We start from the raw sequence: 20,752 nt of genomic DNA on the forward strand, positions 1-20,752 counted from the left end.
ATGAGTGTAAATGAGAGTATCATTTGGCCTGATACCAGTAGAGCTAATACCAGTATATTTCTTCTTCATTCATTCAAACAATGGACTAGATGTGAGAGCCCCATTATGTGCTCTTCCAAAATGTAAAATATTTGCACATTTTGTTTATCAGAAAGCAGTATATTGTTGGACTAAAGAGGTTGCAATATTTTATAGACATATGGTGGGTGAGGGGATATCTTTTATTGCACCAACTTCTGTTCATGAGCTTTTGAGCTTATACAGAGGTCTTCTTCAGTTCTAGAAAACTAACTCAAAGTGCCACTGGTAAATACAAGATTTTAACAGACTGTTAAGCATAAGTAATTAGTACATATTCCAAGGGAATATTCAAAGTGAAGCAGCCTGTAGAGGTCTGAACTCACCCCTGCGGCGCCCCTTACTGGTTGCTTCGGGGAATCAGCTCAACCAGCGTCTGGAGCGCCCTCTGCAGGCCGGTGATCTGCCTTGTCCCTACTTCTGGCCCCAGTGTCCCTCCCAGCACCTGGTGCCCCTGTATCTGGGATGCTGCCCCCTGGCAGTACCCCACAGATCTGGGTCTCCCCTCCCTGGGGAACCCCCACCCACTATCCCTACCTTGTCTCAGCACTAGGCCACTGCCAGTCACCAACTAGCTCCCACTTCCTGGGGCAGACTGCAGTATAGGCCACTCATCACTGGCAAGGGGGTTTGGACCTGCTGCCTTGGACTAGCCCTGGGCTGCCCTCTGCAACCCCCAGTACCCCTTGGCCTAATACTAGGCCACAGCCTGGGGCTTTCCAGGCTGGAGCTCCCCAGCTCCTCAGCCTTCCCCAGCCCTGCTCCACTACAGGTACCCTGTGTCTAGCTCCCTGCAGCCAGGCCCTTCTCTCTCTGAAGGCAGAGAGAGACTCTTGAGCTCCTGGATCCCAGCCTCTTTATACAGGCCAGCTGAGTCTGTTTGGGACGTGGCCCCACCTGCAGCTACTTCCCCCGATCAGCTCAGCCTTCACGCTGCCTGCTCCCTGGGCTATCTCAGGCCCTTCCAGGCAGGAGCAGGTGTCCACCCTGCTACACGGCCCATTAACACTCCTCCAGTCATAGGGAGGAAAGGAATAGAAGGGAGCAATTGGAGTGGGGGGGGGGGGTTGTTAGTGGATTACAGATTGTTGTAATATTGTCTCTATTCAGTCCATGAATTTTAGTATCTAGCAAAGTTATGAATTTAAGTTCCCAGACTCATCTTTTGAAAGTGTTGTGCAGGTTTCCTTTGAGGATGAGGACTGATAGGTCAGATACAGAGTGCTCACTTTGTGAAAAGCATTCACTGACATGTGATGTGATGTTTTTGTCTTTTATAATTTTCCTGTGTTAGTTCATTCGGGAGCATAGTGGTTGTTGGATTTCACCCACTTGATTGTTATTGGGGCATTTAGTGCACTGGATGAGGTACACCACATGTCCTGATAGGGATGCGCAGGACCTATGGATCTTGAAAGATCTGTTGTGGGTGCTGGTGATCTTTGTAGCAGTGAAGATATGTCTGCAAGTTTTGCATCTGTTGTTCTGGCAGGGTCTGGTGCTGCTTTCGGTTGGAGTGTCTTAATCTTGCTTCTGACAATGAGCCTGGAGAGTTTGGGGGAGAGGGAGTTGATCCAGAACAATGAGTTCAGGAAAGATTTTTTTTTTCAGGATGGTGTCCCTGTAGAGTATGGGTTGTAGATATTTGAGGATATCCTGTATGGATTCCAGTGTGAGGTGGTAGGTGACAACTAGGAGTGTGTGGTTGGAAGGAGTTTTATTTATCTATTGAAGCAGGTTCTCTCATGGTATTCCATGATGTTATCTACTTATCTGGTGGAGTGTACTTGTTTGGTGAAGGTGGTTTTGAGTGTGTTAAGGTGTGTATCCAGGACTTTCTCCTTGGCGCAGATTCTGCAGTATCTGAGTTCCTGGCTGAAGACAACAGATTTCTTGGTGTGTTTGGAATGGTTACTGGATCTATGAAGGTAGGTCTGGTAATCCATGGGTTTCTTGTATATAGTCATCTGTAGGGTTCCATTGTTGAAGCAGATTCTGGTGTCCAGGAAACTCATGCCGGTGTAGAAGTGTGCCAGAGAGAGTTTAATAGACAGGTGATGGTTGTTGAAGTTGTTGAAATTGTGGTGGAAATCTATGAGGGAGTTTAAGTCATCAGTCCAGAGGATGAAAGTATCATCGATGTATCCATGCATTTGTAAGATCTTCCAAAATGTAAAATAATTACACTTGTTTTGCTTAACAGAAGGAAGTATGATGTTGAATAAAATAGGTTATAATATTTTACAGCATTCGTACAACCAGTAAGGGGAGTAACCCTAATAGAGTGTCAGTCTCTTGAGAAAGAATTTATTTATTTATTCCCTCTGTCTTTCACACAGTGTTGAAGGATATGCTCACAAGCCTTGTGGATTCTCATTCTAATCCCACATCAGAGCCCTGAATTCTTTAGGCATACAACAATTCTGATTCCTGTGCTTAGATATCAAAACACTCAAGTCAAAAAAGAAAGAGGAAAGTTAATGCAGATAGGTTTATCAATGGCTATTAGCCAAGATGGTCAAGGATGGAACCCCACACTCTGGAATTCCCTAAAGCTCTGACTGTCAGAAGATGGAACTTGACAACAGGGGATGGATCACTCAATAATTGGCTTATTCTGTTCTTTTTGCCTGAAGCATCTGACATTGCCCACTGTCTGAAGACAGGATACTGGGCTAGATGGACCATTGATCTGATCCAGTATGACCATTCTTATGTTCTAAAATAAAATAGAATGCCCAAGTATCATTCACTTAAAACATATTTAAAAGATTGTTAGATGCAATTCAAACATCAGATATATTCTACACTAAGACTCAAAAAAGTTCTAAGATTGTCATTTGTCAACCTTTTCCTTATCATTTTATATTTAGGTATAGATAAGAACAACTGCTTTATACAAATCTCTTCTAGTAATTTCTTACAATTCTTATAAGAGTGAGCTGTAACCCATAAAACCTTTAAAGAACTAGAGTGAAGTTAACATTTGGAGAATTACTAACTTCACTTGAAAATCTTTCTATGCAGTCACCGTAAAGGTAGCACCTAAGATCATCAACCCAGGGAACCAGCATTTACAAATTTCATTGAAATCTCATTTGGTAATATTGTCACAGTGTAAGGTAGTTATTACACTTTGAACCTAAGAAGCTGGTTTTTAGGAGAGAAAAATGACATGACAGCTCAACACTGGATTAAAATAATAGTCTCACCTATTTACAAATTTATAATTCCTACAGTTAGGTTTTGAACAGGAATGATTTTAACAGCAAAAGCAGATCAACACTCAGACTCCTCAGATAATTTTTAGTGTACCTTTTCCCCTTCACAATTCAAAATACTTTTCTCACTACCTCCAAGCTCAGCATCTTTTCAGAATTAACTCACAGATCAACTCTGGGCCATATCAGAGGCTGCCTTAAAGCAGCCCTGTGCTGGTGCTGATCACACAAGGTCAGTGCAGTGTCAAACATCACAAATCCAAACCAGGCTAAATCCATTCAAACCTGAACACAGGTAAACTTTTTGGCAAACTTCAGCTGAACTTCAAGTCAATCAGGGCCGATTTATTAGTCCAGATGGAAACCATGTGTAACTTGATGATTTCACATAGTTTGAATGCTGAGCCACATGAAACATGACAGAGTCAATTAATCCTTAGCTCATAAATGCTTTGGGACAGAGACCATATTTTGCTTTGTTTGTGCAGCACCTATCAAAATGGAGTCCTGGACCACTAGCACTACAGTAATACAACTAAATAATTTTAAGTTGAATTCTGGGATTCTGACAAACCCACACACTCAAAGTATAACCCAGGTGATGGAATGATCCCACATGAACAAACAAAAAGTGTGCATTAATCCTGAACACATCCAGCCCAAGCAATGTGGATTGCTATTACCTCCAAACACATGTAGTCTCTTGAACTCAAATCTTCATGGAGTATACTAGAATAATCTAGGAAACCATCAATTCTCAGCCTTTTCAGGTCAGATCACACAGTAAATCTCACTATTTGGATGTCTCCAATTCTTTTTTATTTATTTATTTTGTTTCCCCTCCCAAGGCCATCCCCAGTTGTTGTTTTTTCAAATCCTTTTCCAGCACTCAGTAATTCACAGCTCAACAAATATCAGATATAGTCATAGCTAACTTTAGAGTCAGTTAATTCAGTTATAAAAGATTGACTGGGTTTTCATCTGTGTCACCTCAGCAATGTGTGAAGACATTTTTTCCTGGTTCTAGATCACATTGCTGGAAACGTGAAGCATCAAAAAATTGAAACTTGATACACATATTTTCTAGTTTAAACAAAAATCAATGTTATCTGGGATATACAGTTCAGAAATGGATCTTGAAATTATATTATTTTAAAATAATATAAATTACTTTAAACTATTTTTTTGACTGAGCTGTCAGAACAATCTAAAGATATGTTTGGTTCAATTTGTATGAAAAAAGGTAGTCTCATGAGAAAATTAACAGAAAACTATATGTAACTTTTAATGTCAACATCAATCATGATGCATTATGTTGTAGAGAATGTAGTACCATACCATACTCTTTTTCACTAATGAAAGCTCTATGGCCCACAGTTTCAAAAGAGCGCCATTCCAATTTGGTACCAAAGAGCTCTGCACATTGGATACTGAGTTGTTTTGAAAATCTGGCCAGAAACATCACTGTGGAAACTGATGGGTGCTGGGCACTTTTGAAAATTTTAGGCTTTATTTAGCTGCCTAAATGAGAGCTGAGCTTTTGAAAATCTGGACTCTATTGTGGATTGCTAAACACTAGAAAAATCTGGCCCCACAAAGTTCCCAAAAATAAAAATGTGCTATGAATAAATATGATGGTGACAGATTTCCCTAATTGAAAGCACTTCATAACAGAACAGCAAATACTTGACTCTACTCAGAGCTGATGCTAACATTTGGTGCCAATACTGTACGCATTATGATGAGACCTGAGGTGGGACTGAAAGGTCTTAAACAATTATGTACAGAAACATTCTAGTAATTACGGGAAGACCTAATTGTAAAACAAAACATTATTACTACTTTAGCAGATTTACAATTTGCTACAGAAAGTTTGAATGTATCCTTCAGGAGCGATTGGGCTTCTTACATGAGTCATTTCTTATTATTTCTATTGAACATACACAGTGAATATAAATTGGCATAGAAATAAGCTGCACATATTCAACACCAGAAACAATGTCAAATCTAAGAGATTAATATGAATGGAAGGAAAAAGGAAAAAAATAAAGCCTTATTCTGCTTTCAAAATATGAGAGAGAATAAAGAGTCATTTTCCCCTAGGTGTGTACATGACTTTATTTCACAATAAAATTGATCTGTTTACTTATTTTGTGTAATTGAAAACAGAATATGCATAAATGATGGCTTGAAAGCTTACTAAAATGAATTGCAACTTGTAGAACAACTCAGTCTAGCCCAAAACTAACACTGAACTATCTGTACAGTAAAACATGCATAGCACCAAAAAGCAGTATGTTTGTAGAGAATGTATATTGGCAGCTTTATTCCATAAATTAGCCCCCATCTTAAATATAGATTGAAGATTATAGTAGCCCTCTATTTTTTTAATCTTTCTTTCCCATTTTATGGGCAATTTACCTCTGCTTAAATTGAGGTTATCAGAGCTTTTAATGGCCTCCACTTGTGCTTGCTCAAGGAAAGAGTGCAATGTTGTGCAAAGCAGCCAGGGAACACACATTATATGCTCACAAGATGGCTGATAGCAATAAAACTACATATTGCGATTGGAACATAAACGTAAGATTTCAGCAGCAGAATAGATAAGAACGGAGATTCATTTTGTAAAGCAGAGGAGTCCATGTATATGGTCTGGTATTTATATTAGCACATTTCTGCAGGCACAGCTGTATAGGGTTACCATATTTGAACATTCAAAAAAGAGGACACTCCATGGGGGGTGGCGGCTCCGCCCACAGTCCACCCACGCTCCTCCCATGCTCTGCCCCCACTCTGCCCCAGGTCCTACCCCCTCCCCGCTCGGCCCCGCCACCGCACCCCTCTTCACCCCCTGGCCTGCCGCTGGCTTGCTGCATCCCTCCTCATTCCCCCACCCACCGCTCACCTCCTCCCACCTGCCACTCACCTACTCACTCCTCTGCCAGAAACCCCCATGGCCACCTCGAGAACCCCCGCCTGATCCTGGCTCGCCACTTCTTGCCTCCTCAACTCCACCTGCCCGCCTACCTGCCACTGGCTCCCTCGCCGCTCACCTCTTCAACCCCTGCTGCCCGCCACTGGCATTTTCACACACACACACACACACACCCCCGCTCACCTACTCACCCCTCCTGTTGCAGGTCCCTCTGACTCCTAGGATCAGGAGCAACTGAGGGGTCTCCATGTGCTGCGTCCGCCACAAGTGCGAGCTCCATGGCTCCCATTGGCTGGGAAAAGCGCCAATGGGAGGTGCCGGAGCCACGGAGCAGGGCTTGCAGACGCCGGCAGCGTGCAGAGAGCCCACCGCCCCTCCCGACCCGATCCGACGCGACCCTAAGAGCCAGAGGGACCTGCCGGGGGGCGAGGTGGGGAGTTCTGGCGGTGCTTACCTGGGGCTGCTCCCGGGAAGCATCCGACAGGTCCCTCTGGCTCCTAGGGTCAGGTCAGGGGGGCGGAGGGCTCTCTGCCCGCTGCCGGCACCTGTAAGCCCTGCTCCCACAGCTCTGATTGGGCAGGAGGGAGCCGGTGCAACACGCAGAGACCCCCCTCCACCTCTGTGCCTAGGGAACACACTGCAGGCTCCTGCCGGCGGGTGGATGCCAGGAGCTGCCCCAGGAAGCGCCGCCAGCCCTGGGACTTTGGACCTAGGGTTACCATATGTGGTATTTTCCCGGACATTTTTAGATATTTAAAAATTCCTCCCAGACGGTGATTTAAGAACTAAAAAGCTGGACATGTCTGGGAAAATACGGATGTATGGTAACCCTACAGCTGTATTCTAAATAATGAAACAGAAAATTATTTATAACTGGTCCATCCTAGAATGCCTGGTATGAAAACAACCTGCTTTTTGTTGTACATGTCGCTGAAAGAATTACTCTTTTAATCTTCATATAATAGAAGAACTGGCTTGTGTGTTTGCATCAGTGCTCTCTTCCTGATTAGTTACTTTGTTATTTTCTCAGTTTCCTAAACTGACTGAGGTAATAGAGTTCCTACCTAAGCTCAACAGGTTTTTATAGCATCTAAGGTCAAGATGAAATCCATTCCCCCTGTTGCATGTGAGTACGTCATTTCTGTATTTATGGGCCCATAATCTTTGCAATACTTTCCAGATAAAACAGTTGGAAGATATTTCTGTATTCCACACCTTCCTTGCTTTACAAGCATTTACCCACTAGAACTGTCACCTCTGTCAGGATGTACAAAATTGTATTGGATTGCACTGTATGGAAATCATTTGGGGGTGTGCTACAACCTTAAAACTAATATATTTCCCACCTTGTGATTGATATTTTAATTTTCTTGTGCAGGTAATAATGAAAGATTGATGGATTTTATTTTTAGTGTGTATACTTTTATTATAAAGTATGTAATAAATGTCTTGCCGTAGGCTATGAGACCATAAATGTCAATATTGTACAAATATAATGCCAGAAAATTCTTAAATGTAGAGACCATTTGAAGTTAAGGCTAAAACTTTATTTTCTCCCCTCTTTAATCTGCCTAGGATGTACTTCACCATTTGCTAGTGTCTGGGATCAGTGTATTATGTTATTTTTCAATTTTGGAAAGAAAGAAAGATAGAGCAGAGAGTGAGAGGGAGGGTACAAAAAAGGTTTGAGGCAGCATGGAATTTTTAAATGATGAGAGGAAGCAAAGGCTGGGATTATTTTACCTAGAAAGGAGAATAGTAAGGACACTTAAATATGGTAAGCAAAATTCTGAAGAGTAACAAAACCTGATCAGACACACCTCTTTACTCAGTCTTTTATGAAAGGATTAAGTACAGCAATGAAGCTGAAAGCCAAACTATTTGGATAAGAGAAGGCGTGGGCTCAGACATTATTCGTTGTTCCTCTGCTGTAGCTTCCTTGTTTTGTTTAATAAGCTCCTGTTGTTTGGCTACATTGAACCTGAGCACTTCTACGGGTGTCCTTAAAATATGTTGGAACGTGGAGGTATGCCAACAGTAGGTCTTGATTAACCATTAGGCACAATAATCTCACCAACTGAATCTTCAGAGGAGACACAGAAACTAATTCAGCAAAGTACTTAAATTAGGGTAACCATCTGTCCAGTTTTGGCCGGGACAGTCCCCTTTTTAAGCCCCGTCCCTGACGTCCTGACTTTTTTGGCAAAACCGAGCATTTGTCCAATTTGCTCTTGCCAACTGAGCTGGCAAGAGAAAATGAGACAAATGCCCAATTTTGCTCAGAAAAGTAGGGCGTTCCCCCAAAGGGGGCGTGAAAAGGAACATTTGGGGCGGGAGCGAGTGGTGACATTTGGCGGGGAACAAAAGCCTGGCTGATATGTCTTTGCTATGCCCTGCCCCTTCAGTCAGGGAGCAATAAGGTGTAATGGGCTCACTCTGCAGCCCAATCAGAGGTCAGCATGGTCAGGGCCCTAATTCAAACTCTTCTCCAGACAGGCCATGGAGCCACGATTTGTGGACCCTGAGCCCCACCGGGCAACCCAGTCAGTAAGTGACTAACCAGATCGTGCAGCATCCACTTGTGTCGGGGCACCGAGCATGGCACAGCCCTCCCTGCAGCACCAACTGAGCAGTCCCCAGAGCCTCCTCCCCACCCACCATCCATCGGGGCTGATCCCCGTAACCCTCTCCAGCCCTCCTGTCCCAGCCACTTCTTTCTTTCCCCAGTCTGCCTCTAGTGGGCCACATCCCGGCAGGGGCACCATTTAGGGAGAGCACGGGGGGGCACCTCTGCCGCCCCCCTCCATGTTTTGTACCACTGGCTGGAAGTGACTCCACCCTGGTCCTCCATCACTTGCTCCCCTTCCCCCTCCCTGCACTGGCCGGGAGTTTCCCACACCCAACACCAAAATCTGAAACAGCAGCCATGCATCCCAGCCTTCCCCTCACTTCCTCAGGGCTGCTCTTTGGAGTTTCCTTGGTTTCTCCCCCTATCTGGAGCCTCCCTTCCTGCACCTCTGCTATCCCAGCCCCCAACGGGACATCAAACTGCTAACTGGATCATAGTCTAATAGTTTCATCTACTGGCTCTGAGCCCAAAAGTACTCACATCTTTCTTTGCTGCCCAGACCCCAGCCCATACCCATTCCTCTTCCCTCTTACCCCCATCTCTGCTACTTGCTCAATTGGGGGCATGGAGGAACATTTGTGGGGGTGTAGGAGACGAGTGGTGATGCCAAACAGCTTGGGCCAGCCCTGCACATCAATTTAGGGAAATATGGTCACCCTAAGGGTATTTCTACACTGGCAGAGTTACATTGCTGACAGTTACATTGCCGCTCAGAGAGCACTGAAGGGAAACCTCTGTTGTGTGTTCACACCATCAGCTGCCTGTTCACCTGAGGCACTTGCAGTGGTATTCAGAGCGGTGCACTCTGAGCAGCTATCCCACAAAGCATCTCTTCCTCTTCTGCCGCTAAAAGTTATGGGAAGACGGAGGGGGTCGCCGGGTATTCTGGGACCTGTCCCAATGTCCCATGATGCATTGCTTCACATCCCAGAAATCCCTGTGCTTCCATCCACATTTGGTGCCATCTTTCAACGGTTTGTGTACTCTGTGCTCTGCCTCTTCAACCTGCAGGAACTGATCCCGCACCGTTGACCAATATCATGCTCGCTCTCACTAACACGTTACGAGTGGCAGTGAAGTTATTCCTTAGACTACAAAGGCAAGAGGAGTTCAACATTGATCCCGCCACACGTAGTAGCTACAACACGAGATTGTTTGTGGCATTCACAGAGGTGCTGACCACAGTGGAACACTGCTTTGGGGCTCGGGAAACAAGCACTGAGTGGTGGGATCACATTGTGATGCATGTCTGGGATGATGAGCAGTGGCTGAAGAATTTTCAGATGAGGAAAGCCACATTTATGGGACTGTGTGATAAGCTCATCCCAGCCCTGTGGCACAAGGACACAAGAATGAGAGCTGCCCTGTCATTAGAGAAGTGCCTGGTGATTGAACTGTGGAAGCTGGCTACTCCAGACTACTACCGATTGGTCGCTAACCTGTTCAGAGTGGGAAAGTCAACTGTTGGACTCATGTTGACGGAAGTGTGCAGGGCTATTAATTGCAGCCTGCTCCAAAAGACTGTGCCTCATGTGCTCATAGTTTTCCATGGGCTTAAATACCTTGCTGAATTGATGCTATAAGACATATAACATCATCACTACCATCATTACTACCACCTACTCCTCCTCCACATTTCCAGAACAGTCAGACTTGTTTTGCTGCCAGAGACCTTTCGGAGTGTTTTTGTCTTTGAGTCTTCTTTTTATGACAGTAATTTAAAATGATTTGGGGATAGAACAGGAAAGTTAATTTGATTTCTGTTTATATTATCTTCTTTGAAGGACACGCTTTCAATAGCTATTCACAGACAGGAGAATGCAATATAATATTTTATCATGGTGAACTGATGTAAACAGAATTCTGGACTAATCTGTATCATATTTTGATTTCCTTTGTTAGTATTACAGAAATTACTGGCACGTGAGTATTATATGTATTTTACTTTAATATCTTTATGGTTCATGCAATCAGCATCCTAAAACATAAAGGGCTCTGTTGGTAAGCAACTTTTCTGTTGCATGTGTGCAAAACATATATGTTTTCTCTGAAACTACTGGATTAAAACCTCTTGAAACAAGAGACAGCCTGGCTCATACTACTCCAGTAGCACAATGAATATGTCTACTCCATACATTATAAACACATTTCTGACAGGAGAGTATAGACTATGATTTATGTGGGCATAGCATACTTATCAGAGTATCTATAGAAACAGGATGGATGAATCATGAACAGAAATAGATAGAGACTCATATTTCACAAACAGATCTTTCCCTTATTGGCTTCTGCTCCCAGCATTCCCTCCATGATTATTTCATCTAATCACAAGGTTCAATTATTAGGAACATAAGAGTTGCCATACGAGGTCAGACTAGTTATCTGTGCAGAGTAAACCATTAGCCGGAACTGTAGAGAATAACACCATTTGTTGTCCAGGATTAGTGAAGTCCAGATTTCAGGCAGGTCTGTCTCAAGCCCCTAAGGGAAATACTGCCTGGTTTGCTCCAGGGTCTCTACCACCTGAATCCTGCTGTGGTTACTTCAGCTTTAATAATGTTAAGTAGGGGGCCCTCATTGCATTTCCTCACATATGCTGCATCCTCATGCAGCTACAGCAAAAGCTGCCTCAGGTCACAAATCCACCTCTGTGTCATTGCCCACTTTGAAATCACTTCTAAGCCATAAAAGAAACTATGAAGAGACAACATGGAGACAAAACATGAAGAGGAGTAGAGCCCTTGTGACCTAGAACACATTCCCACCAGAAGATAGGAGACAGCTCTGCTTCTGGCTTGTGCTCAAGCTCCACAAACTAGCAATGGAAGACTGAAGCTTTTGTCAGGGTTACCCACATCCAGGTACACTTGGTGCTCTCTCATGTCCTTTCATTTCCTGATGGGGATAATAGTGTTTAATTACCCCCAAACTTAACTTCATTTTTGTGGTTTATTTGATTGTCATAGTAATAGAATCTTCTTGTTGCTATGGCAACCGATTTAGGTTATTAGGGCATAGCCCAGCCAGTTTTGGCTGGTTGTTGGTTAGTTCAGTGTGTGGCAATAAATGGCTGCTTTTCAAGGTCTACAGCTCTCTGCGTCTCAAGTGATTTCTTCCTAAAACTGCTGCCCACCTATGCTGCCCCAGCAATAGAAAAAGGTAGAAGTCAAGGTTAAATAAATAAATAAATGAACTACCATTTTGCTGTTGGAAGGAGGTGTGAACTGGCTTGTTTGCACTGACTGTGCAAACTGAAACTAAACCCATGGTGACAGGTTTCAGAGTGGTAGCTGTGTGAGTCTGTATCAGCAAAAACAAGGAGGAGTCCTTGTGGCATCTTAGAGACTAACCAATTTATTTAAGCTTATGCCCAAATAAATTGGTTAGTCTCTAAGCTGCCACAAGGACTCCTCGTTGTTAAAACCATGGCTACACTTATGGGGCTGCTGGAACCTTTTGAGGAGACTACAGTGCAATGACACATATATACTGAGCGTTTTCAGCTTTTTGTTATTGCAAATGACATTGCAGAAGAGAAAAAGGTGCCCATATTCTTAAGTGTTGTAGGGGCTAAGACCTACACCCTGTTATGCAGTTTACTACACCCTGTTCAGCCAGAGACCAAATCTTACAGTGACATCGGGGTCCCATTTTTCTCCAAAACCACTGCTATGGGCTGAAAGATATAGGTTCCACAACAGAGACCAAAAAGAAGACAAAACAGTTGTACAATTTGTAGCAACTTTGAAAAAGTTTGCGGAACACTGTGAATTTAAAGAGATGTTAAATGACGCCCTACATGACAGGTTAGTGTGTGGCCTGCACAGTGAAGCTATATGGAAGCGCCTACTGACAGAGGCTCAGCTTACCTTACAGAAGGCTGTTGATATTGTGGTCTCCATGGAACTGGCTAAAAAGGAGGTGCAATACATTGGTGCATCCCCTAGGGTGCATAAGGTGTCACAAGAACCTACCCACAAAACTCTGGGGAGTCAAGAATGTTACCGCTGTGGTAAGCCGGGTCACCGTGCATCAGAATGCTGGTGTAAGGACCTGGTGTGTCAACACTGTGGCAAAAAGGGACACATTAAGTTTGCTTGTTAACAAAAGAAAAAGAGGCCTGCGATCTGGCGGACCAAAAAGGAAAATCTGCATACCCTAGAACAGACCCAGGATGATCAAGGTGATACCTCGTCAAAAGAAGTGCCATTCCACATTTTGTCTTTGGCAGTGGGCTCGCATGAATACTTGGTAACCCCGTTGTTGGACGGCAAACCTATATGCATGGAGCTGGACACCGATGCAGCCATCTCGCTGGTCTCAGAGACTGTGTATAAAGAAAAGCTACAGCATTTTCTGCTTAATGCAACAAAAACTGTTCTGAAGATGTACACGGGAGAAGCTGTGCCCATGTTGGGCACTATTGATATTAAGGAGGAGCTCAATGGACAGGCAGCTAAATTGCCATTGTTTGTGGTGAAAGAATTACCCAGCCTTAATGGGTAGGTCTTGGCTGAGGAAGATTCAGCTGAATTGGGCAGAAGTGCACCGAATGATTAAAGATGAAACCATTCTGACCGCTGTACTAAGGAAACATGCTGCTGTTTATGGAGAGGATCTGGGAAGTATGCATCCAGAGCAAAAGACCGAACCTTTAGTCCGGGACAGACGGTTTTGGCTCGGAATTATGCTTCTGGAGCTAAATGGGTCCCTGCCACTGTCATCACTCAGACAGGACCTGTTTTCTACATTGTCTGGACTGCCAAGGATCTCACCTGGCGGTGACATGTAGATCAGCTGTTGCCAGGTCATACAAGTCCCCAGGACACATCTTCAGTTGAGTTACTGGACTTCACCGTTTTGGGCGAGACACCAAATCGAGAGTCACCTGTTCCTGACTTTCCACCTCCATTACTGCCTGCGGCGGAGATACACCCCTTCTCTGAATGAGCTGATACCACATCCTCACCATTTCACACTATGAACCCTGAACCCATTGTCAGGCCTGCGCCCAAGATACTTTCAGGTGCACCTACACCAGAAGTCCACTGTAATCCACCTAGAGACAGAAGGCCTCCTCAATGGCTGGATCTTTAGGTTGGGCAAGCCTACGGTTACGGGGCAAAATAATCCCCAGGGTTTAGTCGAGAATGGAGGCAGTCTACCCTCCTTCTCTAGTTTAGTGTTTGTTTTATTTAGGGGATGTTCTCATTAAAGGGGGAGGAATATGTTGTGTATTTGGTTGTCGTAGTGAATCTTGTTCTTGCTATGGCAACTGAGTTAGATTATTAGGGGATAGCCCAGCCAGTTTTGGCTGGTTGTTGGTTAGTTCAGTGTGTGGCAATAAATGGCTGCTTTTCTACAGCTCTCTGTGTCTCAAGTGATTTCTTTCTAAAACTGCTTCCCCCAAGGATATAAGAATTTTAACCAAAATGCCCATAATGGTTGCATAACTGAAATGCAAATGACACCTGGCTCATTCACCAGTTTCTCCTTGCTCACCAGTAAATGGTGGCAGAGATCTCCTTCCCCTATGGAGCCTCTGTCCATGTGGAGTGCTCAAGCAGCTCTGGGCCATTCTTCTCCCTGTTCACCACCAGGTGTCAATAGTGAGCTCCTTTACTCTCTAGGGTTTAAATAAATATAGGAGTTAATGATAGCTGTGGTGAACATGGTGGAAGAATAGCAACAAAATACCACAAGAGGTATTTGCTGTTGGGCTGGGTCTCAAAACATGAAACACTTTGGTTATTCCATCTTTTATTCAGCTTCCTAACTGGAAAGCCCTCAGTTAAAATAATGTGGAGCTCACTGTGGTGTATTTCATGGACCTAACAGGGAGAGCTGGAAGGGGAGCAATTGTCACTCACAGGCTACAGAGCCTATGGAAATCACTTTAGCTCACCACTTTAAAATGAGATTTTGTTTGAGTTAAAGAGAGGACGGAAGCTGAGTTCAGTGAGGGGAAAATTTGTAAATGTTTATAAGAGTCAGCTGCTTTTGTGCAGAAAAGATAGAAGTTGCCAGAATTGTTTTTTGTACATGCTAATGTCTCAAGACTGTAGCCACAATGTTACAGGTTAAGATCTTCTATTTGACCACACAAGCCAAGGAGAGGAAGCCATCTCTGTGACCCAGGACTGTGAGTCAACATTTACCTCCTGCCTGCAGTGTGAGAGAGTCTTGCCTGTGCCTGGCAGGGTGTTAGCTCCCTAACCCTACCAGCCTTTCAGTCCTCAAGTGCTTTCCAGGGTGCTATGCCAGCCTCTGTATTTACATGCAGGTTAACAATAGTTCCTGAATCCCTTTTAATCACTCTCCTGTGATATGCAGCCCCTGACACTGGCTACTCACAGAAAATCCAGGTCCTCTGCTCCCGCACTTAATCAGACATATTATCCACTGGTGACTAATTTTACCCCAAATCCATAAAGCATACTTTCAATATAAATACATTATTCCTTAAATATTACCCATAAGAACACTCATACTGGATCAGACTAATGGTCCATCTAGCCCAGTATCCTGACTTCTGACAGTGGTCAATGCCAGGTGCTTCAGAGGGAGTGAACAGAACATACATCTCACAATGATTATGAGTCATGACAAGTTACAAGCTTTCTGTAGATACCTTACAGGTTACTCTATATGGATAAATATCCGGTAAGACACGATGTGTAAGTTTCTCAGGTCTGAGGTTACAGTTGTTTGTGAATGACAGGGGAGCATTTGCCTGGGAACCTGTGTGTCATGATCTCCTAACAAAAGCAATGAATGCTACTAGCTAAAGGAGAAACCAGGCTTTTGTTTGCTCACAGGACAGAAGTGTCTGATTTGTGGCCTGAGAGATTCCTGCAATTTCTTTCAAACTCTGAAGAATCCAGTTAACACACCAGATTTTAGGCCACACTATAGACAAGGGATGGCCAAACTTACTGGCCCTCCGAGCCACATGTGACAGTCTTCAGAAGTTCAAGAGCTGGGACACACCTGCCAGGAGCCAAGGGTTGGGGCTTCAGCCGTGTTCCTGCTGAAGCCCCGAGCCCTGGCAGGTGCACCCCACAGGGCTGAAGCCCCACAAAACTCCTTCCCGCAGGGCAGAAGCCCTGAGAAACGCCCCCCCCACACCATGCTGGGAAGAAGCCCCTACTGCACCACCCTGCTGCAAGGCAGAGGTCCCACGCTCCCACCCCCCAGTCTGGTAGGTGGAGAATGGGGGTGGGGAGGCTCTGCAAGCCACACTTTAATGGTAAAAGAGCCACAAGAGGCTCAAAAGCCAGAGTTTGGTCTCCCAAGCTATAGACTGAGATATCTGAAAAGACTATTAGAGGGCAAAGAATAAATTGTGTGTAAAAGTTATGCTGAAACCTTATATGATAAAACAGATATTATAAAACCAAACATTCACTCCTTGACTCCGTATGGTAATTAGCAGCAGAAAGATTTGTGAAAGTCTGCATAGGAAGAATATACTGGTAGACTGACTACCTAATAGCTTTTGTCTTAAGTTACTTGTGAATATTTTTTAAAACTGCTTACAATATTTTGCTGTACTAAACATAAATATTTATTTACTGAACAATTCTGTGCTACTCTGTCTTTGAAGGTGACTAGAAGTTGTTACCAGCAACTATATTCAATGTTTTGAATACCGCAGCTCTGCCATTCTGTCTCTTTTTGGAATGATTTACACTGAAATGTTGTCTTCACTGCTAAAACCAGGTGGAGGGAGTTTGTTTGTTTTTCTTTGTAAAAAATAAAACACACAGTGAGACAAAAATCACAGAATTTTTATCTAGTTATAAAGACCTAGTGTAGACAAGCTCTCTGTAGTTATTATACCCCCTGACCATGGTTGACCTCATCTAGTTTACCTCAAATAAAACTACAGTGTCTGGTAGGATTTTACAGTAGAATAGGTAATATGCATTAGTTATCCCACAGTAAAAACGTACCATTTTTGGCAGTGAAAACAAAAATCTCTGTAATTCAGAGTGAAAAGTCCTGAAGAGATAGAACTCTTTGACAAATTGTTATTCTGAGATGTAGAAAAGGGGAGTGTAATAGTGATTTTATATAATTTACCCCCATCACCTTACAGAAAGCAGAAAATGTCAAACAAGGAGAAGAAGTTTGAAAAGCACTGGAGAGCCTGTGAAACAAGCCAAAGAGACTGATGACCATGTCAAAGTGGCAGCTAAGGAAAATGCCTGGCAGATGCATTTTGGATGCACCAGAGGAGAGGGATGAGGTTGATTTAAAAAAAAGAAGAAGATGAACCCAAGAAGAAAGGACTGTATTATTTGATGCACTACACGATTCGGACATGGATGAGCGATTTGGGTGTTCGGAGAGAAAGGAAGGGGGAGATTTTTTAAAATAATTGGAAGAAAAAAATGGCATCATTTGGTCATGGCCTGGATTTGGATGCAAGGGGAGGGAAGAGTCAGAGAGGACAGCCAAGCATGGATGATTGTGACTGCTCAGATTTGATTTTTTTCAGAACTTTACTTAATTTTCAAATAAAAAAGATGTCTATCCAAGACTGTAGATAACCTCACACATCATTAATAATACAATAAATCCCAGCAGAATGAAGGTAATTGTTAACAGGCACTCAGCCACTCACCCTTAGACCTCTCCAAAAACCCTGTCAAACAGATGTATTTTGCAGCACCAATAGACACATACCATTCATGGCATGATTCTGAGCTACTTAAGCATTTATACAATGTTCATCACTGAACATGTGTTCTGCAGGCCTCAACCTACACTTAAACTGGTGCTTCCCTTTCCCAAAGTAAGGAAAGATGGTCTTGCATTCAGCTGAAGGGAAAGGCACACAATTAAATAAATGTTTGAATAAATCTGTATACACTTGAACACTCTAGGAGGTAAATTTGATTTTTTCATCCACAACAAATAAACTGTGTATGGCTGTTGATGAGGAGTAATTAAATGTAGAGTAGATGAAAAATATATACAAAAATGTGTGTGTGGGATGAGGGGGAAGAAATGAAATGTAGCTCAACTTCTAAGATGCAGCAATCTGGCATTTAAATGTAAGATAGAACCACTTTAAAATCAAATCCAAACACAAGGAATGTAAAGATTTGTCAGGTGCCACCAAAAATTCAGGAGATTAAAAACAAAAAGAAAAAAAAATGAACAGAGAGTTTGTAAGGCTCATTGGTCTAAACAACAAGGATACCGATTGTACTAAGAGATGAATCACACTTGTGAGACCCAAGCCACTTCAAACATCCCTAACTAAGGGAAGATGTGTGTTGAAACCTTGTTAGCTGTAATATTTCAGAAGAAGAATCTCCATACAAATAATTTGTTTATGTTTTCCTTAAAGGCATAATGAATTCCTTGAGTAACATGGATAAACCCACTTAGATTTCACTTTCTTCATTTCATTTCAGTTCAGCTAATACTATAATAATTGTAAAAGATCTGGGACCACTACAGTGGGCAAATAAAAAGATTACCTTTTCCCCTTTTTTACATTTAAATCTATAAAATTAAGATTGTATAATTTTATAAAATTAAAATATTATGCAAATATACATACTAGCTGATATAACATTTAATGGTTACTTGAGTCACTACAGCGCATCATGGAAACAGCATTTTAAGGATCAAGTGCATGTGTATTTAGGGTTGTATTTAAAAATAAATAAATAAACAAACAAACTATTATTATCCCAGAAGAGTACAATGGTTCCTCCAAAGCTGCTGGGATCTCTATCATGTAAGTACATATTTTGGTACATGTATTATTTACCTGACAAAAGATGATGTCTTTAGAAAAAAACAGCTATGGCCCATCATGCAAATCCATACTTATGTAGTTTTTAGAAAGTGGATTTCTGACATGATAAACCATAAAAGCTTCTTCCAGAGCCATTAAGGGTGATGGTGTAAATCCTTGAACTATGAATCATTCCAGTCTGACGGCTGTGCGTATGCACTAAGCCTGAGTACTGTATTATAAATCCTGCTGCCAGTTGTGGATAGGAGTCTAGAAGCACAAAGGCTTGAATCTACAGCTAGTCTGACTCTTGATCATTTAAAAATGTATATCGCTTGCTGGAAACTGTGTCTCCTCTTCCTACTTTGTTGGCATTCTGCATAAAAATAATGTTCCTGAAAAAAGTAGTAAAAAATGTAGGATTTTTTCCCAGTCTGACATTAGACTGAGAAAAGGGAAAAGCAGATACTAAGGACTATACTTGTAGATTTTCAGTATCAAAAGCATTCTGAGACTCTTCTGAGAGAGTCAAGGTTTGTCTACTCTGCAATCAGGCATGGCTACAGCACATGTAGACATACCTGAGATAGCTTTGATCTACTTAGCTTGAATAATAACAAGGAAACCACAGCAGAGGGTATCTGCTCCATTACATACCAAATATCTCTGGCAGGCTTGTGTACAGTCTGTGCTGCTGCAGCTTCAGTGCTATCATTATTCTAGCTAACTACATCAAAGCCAGGGCCGGCTCCAGGCACCAGCCTGGCAAGCAGGTGCTTGGGGCGGCCGCTCCGGAGAGGGGCGACACGTCCAGCTATTCGGCGGACAGTCCCTCACTCCCGCTCGGAGCGAAGGACCTCCCGCTGAATTGCCGCCGCAGATCGCGATCGCGGCTTTTTTTTTTTTTTCTGCTTGGGGCAGTCAAAACCCTGGAGCCGGCCCTGATCAAAGCTATCTTGGATATGTCTACATGTGCTGCAGTCACACCTCTGATTACAATGTAGACATACCCTCACATTACTTTATATACACAGCTACTGCCTTCCAAAAAATTCACAGCAACTAAGGATAAACTTTTTGTTGACTATGATTAAGTCTAAGATTATGTCACGGAACTTCCAGCAATCTGCATGACGTTGGTGGCAGCTGGGGACCCCACAGCAGCCCAGTCTCCATGGGTAGCACTGGACCCTCCCACAGGTGAGCCCATACCCTCCCCCCCCCTCCCCTTCAGCAGCTGCAAGCAGCAACCCTACCCCTGCAGCTCCGAGCCACCAGCGGAAGAGGGACCCTGGAGCTGCTCAGCGGATGTGGGCATGCCCCCCCGCTACAGCTCCCCATCCCCCAGCTCCAGCCCAACAGAGTGACTGGGGGACCCGTCCCAGCCACTGGGCAATGGGGTCCCTGCAGCTCCCAGCCTCTGCAGAGGGCAGGTGGGGGGTGGACCCTACTCCCTCCCCATTTTGTCAGGGATGTTTTTAGTAAAAGTCAGGACAGGTCATGGCTTCCATGATTTTTAGTTTATTGCCCGTGACCTGTCCCTGACTTTTACGAAAAATATCCATGGCAAAATTGTAGCCTTAACTATGATTGCTCAGCTGTGTACATGTGTAAGGGCTTGAGAGAAAGACAGACACTCATTTGAAAATATGAATGTACCTAACAGAATGAAAGTCTACTAAAATTGAGTCTGTGCAGAAATCAATTATGTAAGATACAGAATAAAAATTTCAGAACCAATGGCAAACCTGGGCATTTTTAATTGCAGTTGAGAACCAGCCACCAGTACACACTACCAACTATAGATACTGTATATCCCTCAGAAGAATCCAGAAATAGTTCCAATCCTGCCAAGACTTATAAACGTACTTTCTTTAAGCAGGTATAGTCACACTGAGTTTAAACTATTTCAATGCTTATGAAAGCAAGCCATTCACACAGAACTAACATTTTGAAATGTGAAAGTTGTGTATTCTAATACTGATGACAGGCATGTTCCATTTCACACCCTAATAAGTAACAAAGTTGAAAGCATAGCCCTGGAGCATGTGAACAGATGCACTTATCTAAGCTTCTTGATGAATGGGAACTGCAACTTCTCCCAGGAGAACGATGAGACTGAGGCTGACTTA

General features: G+C 43.2%; 1 protein-coding gene across 4 annotated transcripts in view; it reads right to left on the reverse strand.

The window, feature by feature from the left end:
* CSMD1 (CUB and Sushi multiple domains 1) overlaps positions 1–20,752 on the reverse strand; it is a 1,932,406-nt gene that overhangs the window by 1,082,428 nt on the left and 829,226 nt on the right. The gene's annotated exons all lie outside the window — the stretch shown is intronic.

The sequence above is a fragment of the Chrysemys picta genome, chromosome 3, assembly GCF_011386835.1.
Source record: "Chrysemys picta bellii isolate R12L10 chromosome 3, ASM1138683v2, whole genome shotgun sequence".
Taxonomy (NCBI): Eukaryota; Metazoa; Chordata; order Testudines; family Emydidae; genus Chrysemys; species Chrysemys picta.